General features: G+C 45.4%; 1 long non-coding RNA gene across 1 annotated transcript; it reads left to right on the forward strand.

The window, feature by feature from the left end:
• Positions 1-42: 42 nt before the first annotated feature.
• LOC147122972 (uncharacterized) lies at positions 43-7,370 on the forward strand. The gene is made up of 2 exons (XR_015072947.1): positions 43-1,681; positions 4,564-7,370. It is a non-coding gene; the product is annotated as an uncharacterized LOC147122972 (long non-coding RNA).
• Positions 7,371-24,885: the final 17,515 nt, after the last annotated feature.

Consider the following 24,885-nt stretch of genomic DNA (forward strand, 5'->3'; position numbering starts at 1 on the left):
GAATGCTCAATCTGCTATATATTTCCAATGTTTTACATTTTATACAGCAATTTATGTATAACCTGAGTGTTTATATGCAGGAATGTGCTTCTGTTTGAATGTTTATATATAATTTAGTTAGAAGCACTGCAGACAGGTATTAGTTTCATAGATTGTGAATAAACCATATCCATAAAATAAATTTACAATAAATGGTTAAGATGCAAGGAAGCCCACATCTCAGTGGATCTTCAAAAGCTTTGTGAATAGAAATCATCGTAGCTCTATTATGATGTCTTCTACATCTCATGACAACAACAACTAGCATTTACAGGAACATTATCAAACAAAGCTTGACACCAACCTACCCAAGGAGATATTAGGACAGGTGACCAAAAGCTTTGTCATAGGGGTAGGTTTCAAGGAGCGACTTAAAGGAAAAATGAGAAGTAGAGAGGCTTAGGGGGGAATGTGCAAGAGGCCAAAATTGGTGGAACACATAGCTCTCGGAGGGTTGTAGGCTGGAGGAGGTTACAGAGATAGGGAGGGGCGAGGCCATGGAGGGATTTGAAAACAAGGATGAGAATTTTAAAATTTGAGACGTTGCTCGACCAGGAGCCAATGTAGGTCAGTGAGCACAGGGGTGATGGGTGAACGGCACTTGGTGAGAGTTAGGATAGGGACAGCAGAGTTTTGGATGAATTCAAGTTTAAGGAGGGTGGAAGAGTGGAGGCCGGCCAGGAGAGCTTTGGAATAATCAAGTCGAGAGATACCAAAGGCATGGATGAGGATTTCAGCTGCTTCATCAATGGCCTTCCCTCCAACATAAGGTCAGAAGTGGGGATGTTCGCTGATGACTGCACAGTGTTCAGTGCCATTCACAACTCCTCAGATAATGAAGCAGTCCATGCCCGCATGCAACAAGACCTGGACGATGTGCAGGCTTGGGCTGATAAGTGGCCGGTAACATTCGCACCACAGAAGTGCCAGGCAGAGGAGGATGTTGTCATCAACCATTTCGAAGGCAGCAGACAGGTCAAGATGGATGAGGAGGGGTAGTGCACTATGGTCACAGACACATAGGTTATTATTTGTGACTTTGATGAGGGCAGGTTCATGCTGTGGCAGGGGCGTAAACCTGATTGGAACAGTTCAGACATGGAGTTGCTGGAAAGGTGAGCACAGATTTGTGAGGTGACAGCATGTTCAATGATTTTGGAGAGGAAAGGGAGGTTGGAGATGGGGAGGTACAGATGGGTCACGGGTGGGTTTTTTGAGGAGGGGGTTGACAACAGCAAATTTGAAGGGGGGAGGACAATACCTGAGGAGAGGGAACTGTAAACAGTATCATAAATATAAGTTAGGCACAAAGTGACCTTTTTTGAGAGTGAGAATGAGTATGTTTAGTCTTGCAGGTATGTTTCTAATACATTAAGCTGAGATGAGAAAAATGACAATATACATTTAGAAATAGGCATCTTTAAAAGTGTCAGTTTTTTAAAAGTTTGATTCCATTTTTGAAACAGATTTTCAATTTTATTCAGACATGGTTAAGATTTATTTTTTCTTTATACAGCTGATGGGATTCTATAATTCTGTGAACTGTTCTTTATACAGGTTCATCTGTGAATAGATCTCAAATGATGCATAGTCCCAGAAAAGGAAACTCCCACTCATAATTGGTACTGTGAAACGCAACCAGGTATTTCCCAACAACTCCATACTGTGTAATCTGCTTATTATGCTGTTATATTCAGTACCTATTGTTGACGATAGTTGTGTTTGTAAACAAGGGCACAGATTTGTGGTAGAGAAGGACAAGATTAGGACACATGCAACAAGTATTTCTCAATACAAAGAGTGATCAACAAGAACAGTTTTGCCAGGAAGGATGTTTGAGGCCAGGACACTGAATTTGTTTAAAAGACTGCTGGCTGCAGCAATGGGAAGACAGTGGGGTTGATATTCTAAGAGATGACATTAATTCTAGATCACAAGACAACTTCAGGTAAAGGGCCATCTTCATCTGGATCTATCTTGTGATCTAGCGTTCCTGGGAAAGTGTGTGCCACATACTTAGCCATATACATTAAGATCATTTCAGTATGCCTGCTTTATAGTCACTCTCCTTAATAATACTAAGACAGAAGAAGTGCTTATAAACCCATAAATTATAGGCCAGGTACCCACATTAATGTGGAAAATACTTTGATAGCAACCCATAAAATGCTCTTGTGTTAACTCGCCTTATCTGACTGTAAAGGTAGGAGGGCAACATCTTCCAATGGTATTCTGGCTCAGTTGGTTTCAATGGTGCTGTGACCTCTTCTACCAAAGTAGTAAAGCAAATGTTTATACACATGATTCCATGAACAACATAAGCCCAATTTTACCTGCTCCATCCAGAGATAAAGTGAGTGGTGAGTAGTGAAATCTGACAGTAAATCACATGCAATGCTTGGTGGCTGATTCAACAGCATTGAGTTTGGAACAAGTTGTCTTCTGTTAGGTTTGTGTTGGAGAATGAAAAACTTTATTAAAAATTGGCAGACACTGCTACTGCGTCCAAGATAAATAAATCTGTGTCACTCAGACTGTTCCTGGTGCCTTGTTACAGCATAACATTGTCATTAGCCTGGGAGTTCATCACTCACTTATCTCCTCTTCTGTGGATGGTACTGCCTGAAAGGGAGGTTGAATCGGGAGTCAGTGTAGGTCAGCGAGCAAAGGGGTGCTGGGTGAACAGGACTTTGTGGGTTAGTTTATGGGCAGTTTTGGATGAGCTCAAGTTTATGGAGAGTGGAAGATGGGAGGCCAGCCAGGCGATCTTTGGAATAGTTGAGTCTGAAGGTAAGAAAAGCATGGATGAAGGTTTCAACAGCAGAAGGGCTGAGGCTGGGGCAGAGACGGGTGATAATATGGAGGTGGAATTAGGTGGTCTTTGTGATGGAGAAGATATGGGGTTGGAAGCTAAGCTTGGGGGTCAAATAGGATGTCGAGGTTGCAAACAGTCTGGTTCAGTTTGAGATGGGGCCATCATGCCTAAATTGCAGTTCAGTATTTTTAATAACTAATTTTCTTTTGTGCTTTGAAATGTTGATGCTGTAAATGCAAGTCATGTAATGTTGCATAATTATTTTGCCTAATTCTGTTTAAAAAAGTTTTTTTTAAATTGAAACAGGAGCTGTAAATCAAGTGTGCATCCTTTAATACTAGTATTTGCAGCATCTATATTATGAATCTTAAATTTCATAAAAGTGCCTTAATTTCCAGGTTACATTTTTTATTATGATTACGCATTGTGTCAAGCTGAAATTTTTCTTAACGGTTAAGATTTTCTAATTAGCCACAAATGCAAGGCAAGGGGGAAATATGACTATGTACAAGTCTGACAATTTCAGGCAATTTAATATGTCCCATTTTAGAAACATTTGAAATTGAATCTAGTTGATACTGAACAAGTGTAAATATGAACTTTTTATCTTTCAATGAACAGTGTGATGCATCAACTTTTAACGATGTCCCAAATCAGGAAATAAAATCAGAAAACAGAAATTGAATACCAGTGTGTAGTTGTTGTCATGGTCATTTATGTTGTGACAAGAGACGACACTAGAGCCAAATCCGAGCGAATAACTACAAATCGCTCAGCAGAATCTACAATCATCCAAAAATGGCATTAACCTCTACTGTGAGCTTTATTTACAAAATATACTCGACAATATTTAGAGAGGGAGCGATAGAGTTTTTTTAAAACCTTGCATGACTTTGGGATGTCCCAAAGCGCTTTACAGCCTATGAAGTACTTTTGAATTGTAGTCACTGTTGTAAGGTAGGGAAACACGGCAGCAAATTTGTGCACAACAAGGTCCCCAAACAGCAAAGAGATAAATTACCAGAAAATCTCTTTTAGTGATGTTGGTTGAAGAATAAATATTGGCCAGGACAACCGGGAGAACTCCTCCTCTTGAATAGTGCCATAGTATCTTCTGCATCCACCTGAGGGGAGATGGGGCTTCACTTTAATATCCTATGCAAAAGCCGGTACCTCCGACCGTTCCTTTCACCCTATCACAGACCTTTCCTTTTGTTCTTTCCTCCCCTCCCCTGCTCTTCCCTGCCTCTGCTTTTGCTTAAAACCTTGTTACATTTCTAACTTTTCCAGTTCTGACGCAAGTTCATTGACCTGAAACATTAACTCTGTTTCTCTCTCCACAGATGCTGCCTGACGTGCTGAGTATTTCCAGCACTTTGTTTTATACCACTGAACTATGTCTGTTCTATGGTATTGAACCTACTATTCTTAAATATCAGAAGCTTTAACAACCTCAGATCATCCATGAAAATGCTTTGATTTTTTGAACTCTGAACAAATGTTCTTTTTCAGCCTAAATCATTCTGCAAGAAATTTCAATATGCATGATGGCTTTGGAAGTAGGATGTAATCATTACAATATGATGGTTTAGTGTTTTTGGTAAATAAGTGAAATAAATGGTGTGTATTTAAATGGGTTGTGTTCTATGTACTACTATATTTATGCAGTTTAGAAAGGGTCATTTTCATTCTTGATTTTACTTTTCCAGGCTGCGGATAGATGTTCTGCCTTGTGTGCCATTCAACATACATGGAATTAAAGATATCACTAATCACATCCCAGTGACTTGACAAGTGAGATAATCATAAATAAAATTGTCATGGAACCTAATTTTATTCAATTCCAAGTTGGTTTTAAAGACTGCATAACTGGAGGACCATAATTACAAAAGGAAGAACTCCAAATAAAAATTGCCACGAGAAGAATAATTGATGTTGCTGAAATTGTCCAGCAGAGGGCAGCTGTCATTCATAAAGCTGGATGAAGTCAAAGATTTTATAGTACTGCTCCTTGTTGTGTCGGCTTAAGTGCTGCACATAGTGAAGATGTGGAAACATTTTAAAAATGTCATTCAAAAACTTGTATTCTGTACATTGCTAACACAAGACTGTTTTATATTAATATACGATAGCTGTTTTATATTAACTTTTTTTTGTCTAAACCACAATTGTGAGCTTTCACATGGAATCATTTCAGATATTCCTGTCTTAAATCCTATGCCAAAAAAAGTTAAGCAAAATTGATTACTAATTTCAGAGAACAAGATAAAGCAGATAAAGTCTGTCTGGTTTTCCCTAAACTTATTTTCCTGTTTTAATAAGCTGAATTAAAGTTTTATACCAGAGGAAACTGATAAATTGCCATAAAAGAAAAAGCTGGAAATGGGCAGAAATTGATTTGAAATTAAATTGGCAAAAAACCTAGTCTTTTGTATCTGAGCAAAATGCAGTTGTGCAGGAAATGAAAATATTTTGAAAGTTGAGGGTTATCCTTTAATGGTTGATGAAAATGAATTTGGAAAAAGCAGTAGAAAGGAGTAAACGATGTGAACCAAAAGATATCAGTGGTTTCAAGAGGCTTTAAAAAAATAAATAAATCAGCTGTTAGCAGTAAACATTCGTTTTTTTTTAAATTTGTGTGAGGAAACACTTACAAATATTGATACACTCCCAGAGATGACTCTCCAAATGTCCAAGACACTGTCAGCCATCTAAAAATAGCCAAAACACTCTTTATTGGTACATAAAATAACAGCATTACCCTAGCAAGGCAAGAAATACAAAATCTAATGACAACAGACAGAGATCTAATCACTGCTTTTGAGGACCTAACTTAAAAAAACAAAACAGTATAACTGTTCTAATTTTTATTTCTGAAACTTTGTTTAAATGGTTTTAACATTTTCTGTATTTGTCAAATGAGCTTGCAGAAACCAGTTTTATTCATAATTACAAATACTGAAATTATGGGTTTTCTGTACAAGTTATAGAATAAGTCAAACATTTTAAAACAAATAGTACTTGCCCTCTAAGAGTATGTCATTTTGATACTTTTTTAAACCACAGGAAACTTTGGTTTATCTGGACGTTGTATGTCCGGAAACCTTGATCTAACAGCAGAAATCAGCAGCCGTTTTGTTAGGTTTTTTTTCTTTGTTTAAAAAAAAATGCTAGAAGGAAAAAAAGTCAGTCTCTGGAAAGCCTCTCTGAAGCTGTTGCTAAGCTACAGAGACGCTTCCAAGGTACGGGCCGACTGTTTACAAGCTGTTGCTAAGCAACAGTGTTGTCAGATACGGAGATGAAAACCTCCATATCCTTCAACATTAGCGTTGGTCTGTCCGGATGTTTTCATAGATCGGCATCATGTCGGTGCCGGATATTGCGAAGTTTCCTGCACTATGTTTACTATACAAATTAACTTTAAAAACTGCAAAAGCCTAATTGTGGTGATTTACTGAAGGTCAATTGTGACTGGACAAGTACTGGTATATCGAGGACATTTGTCACATGAAGATCTCCAGGCACAAATGCCAAAATTCTGAATAACTAACTGCTTTTAACATTTTATGGAAAATGCTTTTTATAAAAGAATTTTCTTATGCATTGAGGAAAGATTCTATGCAGGCTGAGATTTGAGGTACTGTAACTTATTTTTTAAATATACTAATGATATCTGCATGTAGATATTCTCTGACTAACTTTTTCATAAAAGTATTATCTGAAGAATACTATGTATTAACAGTACACTTCTGGTTTTCTGTTACTATGCACACATGTTTATGGCATTTGAGTTCCTTATAAGCAAGCTGTTTAAAATTACTTATCTTAAATATCACCTGAAAGGCAGATTAATTATGTAATAACATTAGTTCCATTTGTAACAAATGTTTCTAATGCACTTTTGTATCCAAATGGATTTTCTTGTCCCAAGTCTTGTTGGTTTCTTTTCCAAGTGTGCCTGTGTATTTTGGGCTAAAACCCCATTTGGCTGCAACAAAAAGTGAGGATATTTAGATATCTTCTGAGCAACCTTGAACTTTGCTGTGCACTGAACAGTTAACTTAGTTTACTATCAAAGGTGTCTTTGCATATAAGTATTTTACCAGTTTCATTACCTTGCACAAATATCTCGAAAGAAAGCCTTAAGAGTTTTAGGATCATTGTGATAAAGCCACATATAATCCTAAATATACCTTGACTATAAATTAATTTTATATTGTGCTGTAAAAATACTGTATTAAAATTCTTGACTCCAAACATCTGATTAATCCAGCCTGTGGAACAATTAAGTACAAAAGGACCAATATGGACATACGGCCAAACTGTGGTTAGTACAGAGTGTCTATTTATTTTTGTATGTAAAATGAGGGAATATTTGTAACACACTGATTTTTATTATGCTTTGGATACATATTGTGGAATAAATATTTGCTTATTTGTACAAGCAGGTTATTTCCGGTTACATGTACTAATATCTCTTGGTGATGAAAGTATTAAAACCTGAAAATATATTTCATCCTATTTTCTCTGTTTACTTAATGTAGTCTAATGTAGGAACATGCAGTCTAGTCTCAATACTGGAATGTCTGCACATCAGAGTTTTTATAAATATTCACAACCAAAGCTCATATGTATAGTGCTTACACATGTAGCAAAACTAAAAAAAATCAATGCCAAGCAAAAGGAAACATTAGGAGGTGCGCGCTCTCTTCCCCCCCCCCCCCAGTCGCGCGCTCTCTTCCCCCCCCCCCCAGTCGCGCGCTCTCTTTCCCCCCCCCCCCCAGTCGCGCGCTCTCTTTCCCCCCCCCCCCCCCAGTCGCGCGCTCTCTTTCCCCCCCCCCCCAGTCGCGCGCTCTCTTCCCCCCCCCCCAGTCGCGCGCTCTCTTTCCCCCCCACAGTCGCACGCTCTCTTCCCCCCCCCCCCCCCCAGTTGCGCGCGCTCCCCCCCCCCCCCCACACAGTCGCGCTCTCTCTCCCCCCCCCCCCCCCCCCCCCCCGGTCGCGCGCGCTCTTCCCCCCCCCCCCCCGGTCGCGCGCGCTCTTTCTCCCCCCCCCCCCCCGGTCGCGCGCTCTCTTCCCCCCCCCCCCCCCCCGTTGCGCGCTCTTCCCCCCCCCCCCCCCGTTGCGCGCTCTTTCTCCCCCCCCCCCCCCCCCCCGGTCGCGCGCTCTCTCTTTCCCCCCCCCCCCCCCCGGTCGCGCGCTCTCTTTCCCCCCCCCCCCCCCCAGTCGCGCGCTCTCTTCCCCCCCCCCCCCCGTTGCGCGCTCTCTCTTCCCCCCCCCCCCAGTCGCGCGCTCTCTCTCTCTTCCCCCCCCCCCCAGTCGCGCGCTCTCTCTCTTTCCCCCCCCAGTCGCTCGCTCTCTCTCACTTCCCCCCCCCCCCCCCGTCGCGCTCTCTCTCTCTTCCCCCCCCCCCCCCAGTCGCTCTCTCTCTCTTTTCTTTCCCCCCCCCACTCTCTCTCCTCTTCCCCCCCCCCCCAGTCGCTCGCTCTCTCCTCTTTCCCCCCCCCCAGTCGCGCTCTCTCTCTCTCTTCCCCCCCCCCCCCCTTGTCGCTCTCTCTCTCTTTCTTCCCCCCCCCCCCCCATCGCTCGCTCTCTCTCTTCCAACAACAACATGCCCTCGAGAAAGCCTTGGCACCGCCGGGCACTCTAGCTAGTAGAAGATATAGATAGCTAGATATATACTGTGTCCCCAGATATCACCGAAACCACTTGTTAAAACTGGCTGCATTGCTCCTGTTATCCTCCAATCAGGTTTCGGTTTCTGCCCCTGCCACAGTACCGAAACAGCTCTCATCAAAGTCACAAACGACAAACCTTTGTGATTGTGACAAAAATTAACTATCCCTCCTTGTCTTTCTTGACTTGTTTGCAGCCGTTGACATGGTTGACCACTCCATCCTTCTCCAACGCCTCTCCACCGTCCAACTGGGTGGGACTGCACTCGCCTGGTTCCATTCTTATCTTTCTAATCGTAGCCAGAGATTCACCTGCAACGGCTTCTCTTCCCGCTCCTGCATCGTTACCTCTGGTGTCCCCTAAGGATCTATCCTTGGACCCCTCCTATTTCTCATCTGCATGCTGCCCCTTGGCGACATCATTCGACACCCAACTCTACCTCACCACCACTTCTCTCGACCCCTCCACGGTTTCTAAATTGTCAGACTGCTTGTCCAACATCTAGTTCTGGATGAGCAGAAATTTTCTCCAACTAAATATTGTTTTCGGTCCTAGCCATAGACTCCATACCTCTCCCTAACATCTGTCTAAGGCCAAACAACACTGTAATAATAATAAATAAACTTCTGGATGAAGTTATGTGCACATCACTTCCTGTGAACTTTGAACTCTGTGCATACATCACTTCCTGTGCATATGTCACTTCCTGTGTTTGGACTAGTATAAATACTGAACTCAGTTTGGTAAAAGGGCTTCTCCTAGAGGCATGGTGAAGACTGCTCTTGTATATAGTATAATTATAAGTTGCTTAAAGCTTACTTTAAAGTTCCTTGATGTGTGAGACTCCTTTTTTACATCAATTTAAGCAACTTAGTATTTACACTCACGAATACTAGACCTTCGGACAAACTCGGAGTTAAGGATCCAGGGAACCACCCATCATGGAAAACATCCTTAAACCTACTCGTCTGGACTTGGACCCAAACGCACCAGCAGCTGGCAGGGTATGGAAGCATTGGTACCGTACTTTTGAGAATTTTCTGGATGAATGTAAAGCGAATGCTTCTACTAAACTGAGGATACTTATCAACTATGTGACCCCAACAGTGTTTGAATATGTTGATGAATGGGATAATTACGATGAGGTGATCCGGGCACTTAAAAAACTATATGCCAAGACCGCAAATGAGGTCTATGCTAGACATCATCTGGCCACAGCCCTAAAAGGGCCAGGGGAATCGATTAACGAATTCCTTCAAGAACTTCGCAGGCTCAGCGTAGATTGTAACTTTCAGGCAGCCTCGGCTGAGCTGTACCGCGAAGAAATGATTCGTGATGCTTTCATCTGCGGGATTGCCTCTCCATTTATACGCCAGCGTCTACTAGAAAGTAAAACACTTGAGCTACAAAAGGCTTTTGACCTGGCTTGTTCTCTGGATTTGGCAAAGAAAAATGCAGACCTCTATCAGCTGCCCAGATCTCGATCTGCTGCTGTAACTGCAACCAGACGATTCAAGTGGCCTCAGGTGAACCCTATCATGGAGGAATCTAATCCTGGTGATACTTCTGATGAAGAGGAGGAGGATGACCCCACTTTAGCAGCCTCTTGGAAATCTAGGAAGGAATGCTTCTTTTGTGGAGATTCTTTTCACCCTAGGAAATTCTGCCCTGCTCGCAATGCGATCTGCAGTCATTGCGATAAAAAGGGACACTTTGCAAAAGTTTGCCAATCAAGAGCCTCTACGAGGGCCTATCCAGCTAAGGCCTACCGAACTGCCCCAATTAGGGCCTATCAAGATGCTCCGGCTAGGACCTATCAAGCTTCCTCTCGAGCTCTCTCCCGAAGAAGCACACCTAGAGTTTCAGCCACTCTCTGTGCAACCACACCAATTACAGCTGCTTGCCCACAGAACCTGTTTCATGCAGCTACAAAAGTTTCAATTAATGGGCATACCTTAGATGCCTTAATTGACTCAGGAAGTACTGATAGTTTCATTAGAGAACAGATTGTTGCGAAATTGAAACTACATATCTTCCCATCGGACCAGGCAATTGCGATGGCTCAGTCATCACTTAATACCAGAATCTCCGGCTTTTGTATTATTGATATGACACTTAATGGTCGCATGTATCCCTCCACCCGACTTTCGGTGCTCAAGGACTTATGTAGTGATCTCATCTTAGGGCTGGATTTTCAAAAACAGCATAAGAAACTCACCATTGAGTTCGGCGGATCCAAACCTGGACTTACTATTTCTGATATACTGTCTCAATTACCGTTTTGTGCATTATCAGCAGCTTCACTTGATGAACCCTCATTATTTGCCAGTATTCCTCCTCGATGCAAACCAATAATAACGAAATTGCGGCGCTTTAGTCAGGAAGACCAATCTTTTATTGAGGCTGAAATCTCTCAACCTTTAGCAGAGGATATCATCGAACCATGTTCGTCGCCCTGGCGGGCTCAAGTCGTCATCGTCAAGAACCCTCTAAAACCTCACAAACGACGCCTATGCATTGATTATTCGCAAACCATCAATCAATATACTGACTTGGACGCCTACCCATTGCCACGCATTGATGATATGGTTAATAAACTGGCCGAATACAAAGTGTTCTCAACTTACGATTTAAAAAGTGCCTATCATCAGGTACCCTTGAAGGTCTCAGATAAGCAGTACACGGCCTTTGAGGCTAATGGACGGCTGTACCAATTTTGTCACCTCCCATTCGGGGTTACTAATGGAGTGGCTGTCTTCCAATGGGCAATGGATGGCCTGGTTAAGCAGCAAAACTTAAGGGACACTTTTCCCTATCTTGATAACATTACTATTGCAGGTCACGATCAACAGGAACACGACACCAACCTCCAAAAATTTCGGGATGCCCTCCATCACCGTAACTTAACTTTGAATGAATCTAAATCTGTTGAGTCGCAACCGACCATCAACATCCTTGGCTACTGCGTAGGCAATGGTATCATTAAGCCAGACCCAGAAAGACTTCGCCCGCTCCAAGAGCTCCCGTCACCTAAGAATCCGGCTTCTTTACATCGGGCTCTCGGTCTGTTTGCATACTACGCTAAATGGATTCCTCATTTTTCAGACAAAATCCAACCCTTGCTGCATGCTAGATCATTTCCATTGGAAACAGCGGCTGTTGCAGCCTTTAACCTTCTCAAAAAACAGTTGGAGAAAGCGGCTCTTCACTCCATCGATGAGAATCTCCCTTTCATAGTCGAATGTGATGCCTCGGAGGTGGCAATCTCGGCTACTCTAAATCAGGAAGGTCGTCCTGTAGCATTTATGTCCAGGACCTTACAAGGTGCCGAGCTACATTATCCTCCGGTTGAGAAGGAAGCCACAGCCATCATAGAGGCGGTACGGAAGTGGAACCATTTCCTAGCTCGCCAGCACTTTACATTAATCACGGACCAGCGACCAGTCACCTTCATGCTCGATAATCGAAAATGAACCAAAATTAAGAATAATAAAATACAGCTTTGGAGGATGGAACTGGCCTCTTTTGGTTACACCATTCACTATCGACCTGGCAAGGAGAATGTGGCCCCGGATACCCTCACACGAGCATTCTGCTCCACTATGTCGTCCTCTACTCTCATAGATGTCCATAATGGATTGTGTCATCCTGGCATTACGCGCATGCTACATTTCGTACGATCACGGAATCTCCCTTTTTCTACTGGAGATGTAAAGAAAATGTGCTCAGAATGCTGGCTTTGTGCAGAATTAAAACCTCAGTTCTTCCGCCCCTCAGATGGTATGCTCATACACGCAACCCAACTGATGCAACGACTTAGCATCGATTTTAAGGGCCCAGTGCCCTCTTCAACTCGGAACACATATTTGCTCACCATGATTGATGAACATTCACGTTTTCCGTTTGCCTTCCCCTGCTCCAATATGCTGGCGTCCACAGTAATCTGCTGCCTTGAGCAGGTATTTTCTCTCTGTGGCATGGCGGCTTACATTCACTCGGATCGGGGTCCATCCTTTATGTCAAGGGAACTCAAGGACTACCTCTCAGAACGGGGAATTGCTACAAGCAAAACGACGCCATATCATCCCATCGGAAATGGGCAGGTAGAGAGGTATAACGGTATCATCTGGAATTCCGTACATCTTGCTTTAAGATCTCGGGGCCTACCAAACCAGCAATGGGAAGCAGTGCTTCCGGATGCATTGCACTCTATACGGTCCCTTCTTTCTACAGCCACAAATACTACACCTCATGAGCGGTTCTTTGGATTCCAGCGTCGCTCATCTTATGGGACATCCCTTCCATCATGGCTAACTACTCCTGGACCTGTACTACTCCGAAGATACGTTCGGACATCTAAAAATGACCCTCTCGTAGACGAGGTCGAACTAACTGATGCCAACCCCACCTATGCATACATACGATATCCCGACGGCTGAGAATCTACCGTATCATTACGGGATCTGGCTCCCTGCCCACCAGGACCTAGTGGGACATCGAGTGATGGTATTCTACCAGGAGCCTCTTGGAACCTACCGGGTACCCCTCTCCAGGATCCTGATCTGACACCAACTAGCTTGGTACCGGTAGAACCCCATACTCAAAGTTGCGACCCTCCCAGTACCACGCACCAAAGTACTGATCCGCCACAGACCAGCTCTGCACCTCCCTCTGAACAGAGACAGACCGACTCTGCACCTATTGGGGCTCGTACACGAAGCCATGATCTCCCCGACCCTTCACAGGGTAATCCAGGCCACACAGACTCTGACCAATGGCCAACAGCATGTAAGCGGACCAGAGACCCTCTACGATGGGAACCCAAACGGATGCGACTCTTCCTCATTCGGCGGCTGCGGAATAAAAGGAAGACCACAGCCTTCTAATCTCGCAGGAGGGAAGAATGTAATAATAATAAATAAACTTCCGGATGAAGTTATGTGCACATCACTTCCTGTGAACTGTGAACTCTGTGCATACATCACTTCCTGTGCATACGTCACTTCCTGTGTTTGGACTAGTATAAATACTGAACTGCTCAGTATGATAGGAGGGCTTCTCCTAGAGGCATGGTGAAGACCGCTCTTGTATATAGTATAATTATAAGTTGCTTAAAGCTTACTTTAAAGTTCCTTGATGTGTGAGACTCCTTTTTTACATCAAACACTGTTCGCAACCTTCCAACCACATATCCACGGCATAACTAAGACCACCTATTGCCACTTCCGTAACATCGCCTGCTCCGCCCTTGCCTCAGCTCATCCGCTACTGAAACCCTCATCCATGCCTTTGTTAACTCTGGACTTGACTATTCGAATGCACTCCTGGCTGGCCTCCCACATTCTACCCTACATAAACTTGAGGTCATCCAAAACTTGGAGGTATTCCAAAACTCGGCTGCCCGTGTCCTAACTTGCACCAAGTCCCATTCACCCATCCCCCCTGTGCTCGCTGACCTACATTGGTTCCTGGTTAAGTAACACCTCGATTTCAAAATTCTCATCTGTTTTAAAATCCCTCCATGGCCTCGCCCCCCTCTCCATCTCTGTAATTTCCTCCAGCCCCACAACCCCCCGAGTTATCTGTGCTCCTCTAATTCTGCCCTCTTGAGCATCCCTGATTATAATTGCTCAACCATTGATGGCCGTGCCTTCTGTTGCCTAGGCCCTAAGCTCTGGAATTCCCTGCCTAAACCTCTCCGTTTCTCTACCTCTCTTTCCTCCTTTAAGATGCTCCTTAAAACCTAACTCTTTGACCAAACTTTTGGTCACCTGCCCGAATTTCTCCTTATGTGGCTCAGTATCAAATTTTTTGTCTTATAACAATCCTGTGTAGCGCCTTGGGACGTTTTACTGTGTTAAAAGTGCTATATAAATACAAGTTGTTATATTACATCAGATCACTTATCCAGCTGCTTTTCACGAGTACAAAAATCATAACATATCTACATCATAATATTTTTGTGAATTCCACCATTCTGAATGCAGGACTGTAGTAAATAATGGAGTTAAGTGATGTCAGTCACTCCTGTAAACAGTCTGAGTATCTTTTATGGAAGTTGACTCTCGCTCTCTTGTATCTACAGGACCCAGTGGCATAACAACAAAACCGATATTAGTGCATTTTGTATGTGTATTTCTTCAATCTCTCTACAGCAGATGGAGTCAACACTACATATGGCGAGACTTGGTTTGAAAGGTTAAGCTCCTTCCTTTTGCAGCAAGCCGAAATGTACAGAGCAAGTTAGAATCAGATTCCCTTGGTTCAATTGATGCATGATATAAAAACAAGAACTCACCACATTTTCCTATGCCAGTGGGTTGGTTATCTTAATTGAAGATCAAGAAACAAGAGGTATAACTATCCTTCTGCATTTCTAACCTCTGCCAGAGCAAAGACCCTCACATCTTTCCCTTTAAAGTAAAAGGATTGTCCTTGAAACTATTGTTTCACAAGTCTTCCTGTGTCTTTCATCTTATCCCCTTCACAGAGAGAAATCAAAAGAATTTTCAAAATACCCAGACAAGGTAATGAATTGCTTATTATTTGAGTCTGAGGAAACATCAAAGCTAGCTCATTAATGTTTAACTACCTTCTATCTCAACCCACTACCTGCATAAAATGTCAGGAATTTACTATCAAAACATTTAAAGTCACTTTTTACAAATAGTTTGTGGAAAAATACACAAAACAAATGCAGACACTTGACAACCATTCTATATACTCAATTTTAAGATATATGAATCACAGCACGCAGTCATTCGCAGATTAACTATGTGCTTAAGTCGCTGGCTAAATACTGGTCTTTGTGATAACTAAGAAAAACATATTTGGTAGGCTGAAGTGTATTTGAACAAAATAAAAGTCTACAGGCCAAGGATTAAATGTTAAACATTTATGTGCTTCAGAAGACACCTTCCTGGCCCCAGACCACCAATTAGTGATTTCAAGAAAGTGCAAGAAAATTTGCGATTTAGCAGCTTTACTCTCAATCACTACTTCAATAAATGTCAGAATTCATATTCAACAAGAAAACAATGTTGCAGCTGAACGTGGCTAAAATACAGCAGTACATTATCTCTAAGATGACTGCTGTCTACTCAGGAATATTGAACACAGCAACTTAAGTACACGCATAAAATGTCCACTTTACTGAGTTATTTAGTTCAAATTATTGTATAATTAGAACATTTTAAATGCAAAGCAACTTTTGAATCAGTAGAATACAGAAGTTTAAATTTTGACCATTTTTTTAACACCTCAAATTGCACAGAAATGATCCACTTTTCCCAAACCAACCAAATACAGAACGCCTAAATTATCAGTCCTGTTGTAGGAACGGAGGTTCCTAGCAAAAAGACTGCGTTCGACTCAGGTAATTAAATTAATGAAATCAAACGAGTTTAAACTGGAAACTGCTAGAACACATCAATAACAGGTCTACTCTCCTTGAGGGCTCCATGAGAACTGATCCCCTGATCAGGAGACTGATGTCATTACGTTCTTCCCGCCATTGGGGCATCACGTGACTAACAGCATGACATCATCACGTTGAAACCGTGCTGTAAAGGTAACTAGGCATAGTACAGTCAAACAGTGTAATTAAAGGTACAGGCACAGACAGTAACTACATTGCTGTTAAAGGAATTATGTACAACCACTCAGTCCTTTGGTGGCTCCACCACATGCGCCCCCCCCCCCCCCCCCAGAATTGTCTTTAACAGAAAAGGTGAGGTGAGGAGGAGGCCTGATGAGCCTGTCCGATCGACTTCGATACCTTGGTAGAGGAAGTTGACGACCGGTGGACGAGTTGGCAGTCGGTGGCGGCTGAGCAGGCGCGGAGAGCGCAGTCGGGTTGTCAGGCGGCTTTGGTTGATCAGGTGCGGTGGCAATGGGCGGTCGGCCACGTTTGGGTGGTTGAGCGACTACGACAGGATGGTCCAGGTCCAGGTGAGCCGGCTTCAAGCGGTCCACCGAGATGTGATCCGGTTTCCCTCCGACGTCGACCAAAAAGGATTTGTCTCCCGGTTCGATGACGCGGAAAGGACCAGTGTAAGGGGGCTTGAGCGGATCCCGGTGAGCGTCTTGTCGGATGAAGACATACTCCGCATTCTTCAGTCCCGGTGGCACGTAGGAGGTCTGCAAACCGTGATTGGATGTAGGTATCGGAGCAAAGCATCTGGCCGCTTCTTGGTGGCGATCGAGTTGCCGGGGGGCGGACCATGGCTCTGTGGGAGAAGGGAGGAAATCTCCTGGTACACGGAGTGGCTGGCTATAGACGAGTTCAGCTGAAGACGATTGTAGATCATCTTTGGGCACCGTACGGAGACCCAACAGGACCCATGGGAGTCTGTCCACCTATCCTGCGCCTTGATGACTGGCCCAAAGAGAGGCTTTAAGCGACCTGTGGAATCACTCGCAAAGGCCGTTTGCCTGCGGATGATAGGCGGTGGTGCAATGAAGTTTGGTACCGAGCCCCTGAGCCACAGCATTCCAAAGATCTGAGGAAAATTGTGGCACACGGTCGGAGGAGATGTCTGCAGGTACCCCGAAACGGGCGACGTCTGCCGACGTGGTGGAAACCAAAGGAATTGCCTCTGGCCACCTAGTGGTGCGGTCCACTACGGTGAGGAGATGAGTATAACCCTGAGAAGGCGGAAGCGGCCCCACGAGGTGCACATGCACGTGGTCGAAACGACGCTCTGGAACAGTGAACGCAGCCACTGGAGCCTTGATCTGATGCTGGACTTTGGCCTTCTGGCATACGACGCAGGTATTAGCCCAGCCATGGACATCGATGTGCATACCTTTCCAGACGAACTTGGCTGACATAAGCCATTGCAAAACCTTCATCCCTGGGTGTGACAACCCGTGTATGGCATCAAAAACCCTCCGGCGCCATGCGACTGGCACTATGGGATGAGGAACTCCTATGGAAATGTCGCAAAGGAGCATGGCACCTGTGGCCTGGAAGACGATGTTGGTCGCTTGGAAGCTAGAGGGAACGGTTTGATATGATTGGACCTCCGAATCCGAAACCTGATCTGCCGCCATGAGGGCGTAGTCGATTCCCAGGTGCACTGCGTTGACCGTCGCATGGGAGAGGCAATCTGCCACCAGGTTGTCCTTACCAGACACATGTTGAATGTCCGTGGTAAATTCGGAAATGAACGTCAAGTGACGTTGCTGACGAGCGGACCACGGTTCGGTGGTCTTGGCCATGGTGAACGTAAGGGGTTTGTGGTCGACAAAAGCCGTGAAGGGGCGCCCCTCCAATAAAAACCGGAAATGGCTAATGGCGAGGAAAAGGGCCAGTAGTTCCCTATCGAAGGTGCTGTACTTTTTTTCATTTGTTCGCAATTGACGGCTGCAAAACGCCAGCGGTTGCCACGTGCCATTGACCCACTGTTCTTGCACCGCACCGATGGCGTAGTCTGACGTGTCGGTGGTAAGGGCGATAGTAGCACCTGGAAGTGGGTGCGCCAGCATGGTTGCGTTGGCCAAAGCGTTCTTGGTGTCACCGAATGCTTGGATCATTTCAGCTGTCCAGCTGATTGGGTCTTTACCGGACTTGCCCTTGAGGGCCCCGAACAAGGGTTGCATGAGTTGAGCCGCCTTGGGGACGAAACGATGGTAGAAGTTGACCATCCCCAGGAACTCCTGCAAGGCCTTGACTGTCAATGGCCACGGGAAAGAAGTAACCGCCTCAACCTTCGGCGCCAAAGGGTCGGCGCCGTCCGATGTTATGCAATGTCCCAGGAAGTCGATTTGTTGCAGGCCGAACTGACACTTGGCCGGGTTGATGATTAAACCATGTTGGCTGAGACGCGTAAAGATGGAACGCAAATGGGAGATGTGCTCCTCCTTGCTGGCACTGGCGATGAGTATGTCGTCAAGGTAGACGAAAAGGAAATGCAGGTCCCGAAGAACGGAGTCCATTAAACGCTGGAACGCCTGTGCTGCGTTCTTTAAGCCAAACGGCATCCGCAGGAACTCAGGCCAAAAGGGGTGATGACTGCGGTTTTCGGGACGTCTTGTGGGTGCACTGGAACCTGGTGATATCCACAGACGAGGTCGACTTTAGAGAAGATAGTATTTCCCGCCAAGTGGGCCGAGAAGTCCTGGATATGCGGGATCGGGTACCGATCCGGAGTGGTGGCGTCGTTGAGGCGTCGGTAGTCACCGCATGGCCGCCGGCCGCCAGCCGCCGCCTGGTTTTGGCACAATGTGGAGAGGCGAAGACCAGGGACTCTTCGATCGCCTAATGATGCCGAGCCACTCCATTGTGGTGAACTCCGCCTTCGCAGATGCAAGCTTGCCGGATTCGAGCCTTCTAGCCTGTGCATAAACCGGGGAGCCAGTAATGATGATGTGATGTTCAACACCATGTTTCGTCACCGAAGAGGAGAAGGTGGGCCTTGTCAGCTCCGGAAACTCCCCGAGGAGCCGCGTGAAGTCATCTGGAGGAGGGAAAGCACAGGCAATGGAGCGTGCCACGGAGGGACCGTGGAAGCACGGAATCGAGTGGAAGGTTGCCGCGTTGATCAGCCGGCGGTGTCAGACATCGACTAGTAGGCTGTTGGCACACAGTAAATCTGCCCCTAGGATAGGCTGTGAGACTGTAGCCGTGACGAAATCCCAAAAGAAGCGCTGACCGCCGAAACAGACTTCGACCCGCCGCTTTCGGAATGTTCGAATAGCTGCGCCATTAGCCACTATGAGGGAAAAACCGAGGTTCCCAGTCTGCATGTTGAGCTTCGACACAGGTAGAATGCTACACTGCGCCCCGGTGTCACAAAGGAAACGGTGGCCTGAGAGGGAATCGGTGATATAGAGGAGTTTCCTTGTAGAACCAACAGCCATTGCCACCATGGAACGCCCGTTAGACTTGGTCATCCATCGCCAGGGACGCCGCCTGCGCCGCCTTGTTTTTTTGTTTGGCGAAAAACTGCAGGGGGAACGGCAGCATCGTGCTTTCGCGCCAAAATGGGTGTGGTAGGAGCACCAGCCCGCTGTAGGAGAATGTCTGTGGAGGGTGGGCGCCTCATGGCCGTGCAGCACTGCTGGGTAACCGTGAAAATCTTATTGGCTTTGGCCGCAAGCTTGGCGCAGTCAGTAATGTCGGAGCTGGCCAGGGCAGCCTGAACCTGTTCAGGCAGTTGATAGAGGAAAAGCTCCCGGAAGATGAAACATTCTGGTTCAGCACCCAAGAGCGTGAGCATTTGGCTCATGAGCTCGGACGGTTTGGAGTCCCCGAGGCCGGGTAGCGTGATGAGCCGGCGAGCACGCTCCGACTTTGATAGTCTGAAAACCTGAAGCAACCGCGCCTTAATTGCATCATACTTGCTGCCAGTAGGAGGACTACCGATGAGGCTGATGATCCGTGATGCAGTTGCGCTGTCGAGGGCGGAGACCACGTAATAATAACGGCTCTGATCCGCGCTGATGTTCCGAATGGTGAGCTGGGCTTCAGCCTGGATGAACCAGGCGTCTGGTTGTTGCTCCCAGAACTGTGGCAGTTTCAGCGTGACAGCGTTTGTGTCCATGTCGAATCTTCCACGAAAATCATTCGTAGAAGTCGGGGTCACCAATGTAGGAATGGAGGTTCCTAGAAAAAAGACTGAGTTCGACTCAGGTAATTAAATTAATGAACTTTAATGAAATCAAACGAGTTTAAACTGGAAACTGCTAGAACACATCAATAACAGGTCTACTCTCCTTGAGGGCTCCACGAGGACTGATCCCCTGATCAGGAGACTCACGTCATCACGTTCTTCCCGCCATTGGGGCATCACGTGACTAACGGCATGACGTCATCACGTTGAAACCGTGCTGTAAAGGTAACTAGGCATAGTACAGTCAAACAGTGTAATTAAAGGTACAGGCACAGACAGTAACTACATTGCTGTTAAAGGAATTATGTACAACCGCTCTGAGTCCTTTGGTGGCTCCGCCACACTGTCAACATATTACTATTCAATCTGCCACACCGCTCGTACCCACTTAGTGGGCTCATCCATCCCATGGATAAAACTTACATAGCAAATGCACTAGTTGTACCATTCCTATTTATACTTTACTTGAGTAAATATATAAAGAATTTTTCCCTGAATTGTTCTAGATTTTTTTGTGGTTTTTGCCTCTCCCAGGAGATTACATGGCTGCTGGGGGGCAGGGAGCATTGAGCGTCATGATACCCAGTGCAACACCACTCCATGGGACAGGCTTGATGGACCAGCTTGTCTTTTTATGCCTTCTTTGTTCGTATGTTCGCAAATGTTGATGTAAATACTTTTCTGGTGGAATTTTGGACATATTCAGATGAGGAAATATCAGTGCTGGGAACTGGAAACACTTCTTCCTACTTTTATCACTTGGTGTCAACATGCAGCACTGTAACATGGGACAGGAGCAGAGTAAACATTAAATAAACATCCCTATATTTGGAGGGGGCAGTTATCACATGGTAAGACTTAGTTTTTTTTAACTAGCCTTTTTTGTAAAAGAAAGTGTAATTTAAAAATAAATATGTAGACAAGAGGGGAGGGGTGAATTTTAACCCCCAAGAACAAGTGGATTAGGGGTGGATGATTAGTTAAAGTAAGTTATTTTAGAATGCAAACGCAACCAGGCTCCAACGCGTCCACTTCTGTGTTTAACGGCGGCACGTTCAGATGCCTGCTTACTCGCTGAAGTCAGGACCTTAATTAGTGCAGGTGGGCGTGTACTGATTGCAGCAATTAACGTCCTTCAGAGATGTTATTGAGGTCTTTTTGAATTGAACTTTAAATTTAGGCTCGGGAAACTTAACAGAGAAACAAAGGCGAGATTGAGCTGGAGTTCAGGTGGGTATTTAAACTGATTATAACCCCACTGGAATAAAACCTCTGTGGCGGAGACCACATAGGGACAGTAACACAATTCACTATGTGTAGCCAATGTTGTTATCGCTCCACGTTATGTACGGAACTTGGTTGGGTTATCGGGGCAGGGTCCCTTTAAGAGTCGTCGATTGTGTGATGACGTCATAGCTCTGCGATGAGGCCGAGTCCCGGAGTCCATGCGGAGAGTTAATAAAGCTGACACGTGTTTTTCTTTGCTGCTATGACAGTCTCGCAGTCTGTTTATTTCCAGCGACTCCTACACCTCACTGATTACAGCTGCTGTCTCAATTGCCAGAGTTCTTGTGTTGATAGAGCTTTTTCTAAACTTTGGAGGCTTTCAAACTAGTAAGTTCAGGATGGGAGGTGCCTGGGATGTATTTGACAGTACATCAGAAGAGGAAGATCATCACCATCGACAGCATCAACAACATGCTTTTGGAGGATCAGCACATGTACAGGAGAGAGGGACACAGGAGAGTGGGACACAGGAGAGAGGGACACAGGAGAAAGGGACAAAGGAGAGGTGCACAGGGGGGAGGAACACGGGAGGGGCACCGGAGAGAGTGGAGCACAGGAGGGAGGGGCGCTGGAGAGAGGGGTGCTGGAGGGAGGGGCGCTGGAGGGAGGGGCACTGCAGGGAGGGGCACTGCAGGGATTGGCACAGGAATGAATGGCACAGGAGAGGGACACAGGAGAAAGAAGCATATGAAAGAGGGGCACAGGAGAGACATGCACAGGAGGGGGGACACAGGCGAGAGGGGCACAGGAGACAGGGACACAGGAGACAGGTACACAGGATAGAGGTGCACTGGCCGGAGTTGTGCAGGGGGGAGGTGCACAGGAGGTAGTACATAGAATTACATAGGAGTACGTAGGATATACGGCACAGAAACAGGTCATTCGTCCCAAACAGTTCATGCTGGCATTTATGCTCCACTTGAGGCTTCTCCCATCTTTCCTCATCTAACTCTATCACCATAGCCCTCTATTCCCTTCTCCCCCATATGCTTTATACAATAGCAAAATACTGCGGATGCTGGAAATCCGAAATAACAACAGAAAACGCTGGAAAGACTCAGCAGGCCAGGGCAGCATCTGTGGAGAAAGAAACAGAGTTAATGTTTCAGGTTGAAGACCCTCCGTCAGAACTGGAAAAAAAAACAGGAAGAGGGATACATTTTAAAGCAAGTGGGGGCTGGGAAAAGGGGGAGGGGATGAAAGAACAAAAGGGAAGGTCAGAGATAGGATAGAAAGCAGGAGCGATTAAGAGACTGAGAGACAGTAAGATATATTCAAGGAACAAAGATTGGCTCTAGATGAAGTGTGAATGGCCCTGGCAGAATGAAGGACAGCTGCCACGTGGAAGGGAAGAAAAAAGCCCAGCTGAAAGTATGGATTAAAGATAAAGGGAATATATATATATATATATATAATATATGTATGATAGGGGCCGAGGTTATGATCTGAAATTGTTGAACTCTATGTTAAGTCCAGAGGACTGTAGAGTGCCTAATCGAAAGATGAGGTGCTGTTCCTTGAGCTTACGCTGAGCTTCCATGGAATAATGCAAGAGGCCGAGGACAGTGAGGTCTGAGTGGGAATGGGGCAGTGAATTAAAGTGACAGGCCATCGGGAGCTCAGGGTCTCCCTTACGGACTGAACAGAGGTGTTCCGCAAAGCGGTCACCCAATCTACGTTTGGTCTCCCCAATGTAGAGGAGACCACATCGTGAGCAGCGAATACAGTATACTAAATTGCAGGAAGTACAAGTAAATCCCTGTTTCACCTGGAAGGGGTGTTTGGGGCCCTGGACAGTGGGAAGGGGGGAGGTATAAGGGCATGTGTTGCATTTCCTGCGCTTGCACAGGAAGGTGCCGGGCGAAGGGGTGTTGGGGGTGGTAGAGGAATGGGCTAGGATGTCGCGGAGGGAGCAGTCCCTACAGAATGCTGAAAGGGGAGGTGAGGGGAAGATGCGTTTGGTGGTGGGATCACGTTGAAGGTGGCGGAAATGGTGGAGGATGATCCGTTGAATGTGAAGGCTGGTGGGGTGAAAGATAAGGACAAGGGGAACTCTATCGTGGTTCTGGGAGGGAGGGGCAGGGGTGAGGGCAAAAGTGCGGGAGATAGAACGACACAGTCGAGGGCCGTGTCAACCACAGTAGAGGGGAATCCTCGGTTGAGGAAAAAGGAAGACATGTCGGAAGCACTGGTATGGAAGGTGGCATCGCCAGAGCAGATGCGGCGGAGACGGAGAAACTTGGAGAATGGAATAGAGTTCTGACAGGAGGCGGGGTGGGAGGAAGTGTAGTCCAGGTAGTTGTGGGAGTCAGTGGGCTTGTAGTGAATGTTTGTCAATAACCTATCCCCAGAGATGGAGATGGAGAAGTCGAGGAAGGGAAGGGAAGAGTCGGAGATGGACCATGTGAAGGTGAGGGAAGGGTGGAAATTGAAAGCAAAGTGAATGAAATTTTCTATTTCAGGGTGAGAGCAGGAGACAGCACCCATACAGTACCGGAAAAAGTCATCAATGTACCTCATATGCTTGTCTAGCCTCCCCTTAAATGCATCTATACTTTTCGCTTCAACCACTCCCTGTGGTAGCGAGTTGCACATTCTCACCACTCTTTAGGTAAAGAAGTTTCTTCTGAATTCCCTATTTGATTTCTTGGTGACTATCTTATATTGATAGCCTCTAGTTATGCTCTTCCCCACAAGTGGAAACATTCTCTCTGTATCTGCTCTATCAAAACCTTTCATAATTTTAAAGACCTCTATTAGGTCACCCGTCAGCCTTTTTTCAAGAGAAAAGAGACCCAGCCTATTCATCCTTTCCTGATATGTGTACCCTCACATTTCTGGTATCATCCTTGTAAATCTTCCCTGCACCTCTCCATTGCCTCTATATCCTTTTTATAATATGGTGACCAGAATTGTACGCAGTGCTCTAAGTGTGGTCTAACCAAGGTTCGATACAGGTTTAGCATAACTTCCCTACTTTTCACTTCTATCCCTTGTAGGGGGCATCTTTTCCGTGGTTTACGGTAATTTACCTGCCTTTACCTGGTTTATGGTAATTTACCTGGTCAAGCAGCCTTTTCGTTTCACAGACTGAGACCAATACCAAACAGCAGTTTCGAATCGCTAAACCCACCATTCCAGTTCGGACTGGAGGACTTATAATTAATGATATATTAAAATGGACAACTGGTCTGGATGTGAGAAAATCAACTTTTATTACACTAAGGAAAACTACACCACATGATTTTAGTAATCACTGTACAATTGCTTAAATGGGGGAAGACAGACGGCAAAAACGAGGGATAAATGGCTACAATGTTAATTAAACAATCTTAGCAATTTCCCTTAAATTACCACCCCCCTTTTAACTCCTTACTAGATTGCCTTGCTGAGGAGTCAGAAACCTGCTCACCTGGGGTCCAAGGAAGTAAGAGAGAGTTAGCTTCTCAGGAG

Source organism: Somniosus microcephalus, chromosome 2, assembly GCF_052327205.1.
Source record: "Somniosus microcephalus isolate GS21.2 chromosome 2, FLI_Smic_1.0, whole genome shotgun sequence".
NCBI lineage: Eukaryota > Metazoa > Chordata > Chondrichthyes > Squaliformes > Somniosidae > Somniosus > Somniosus microcephalus.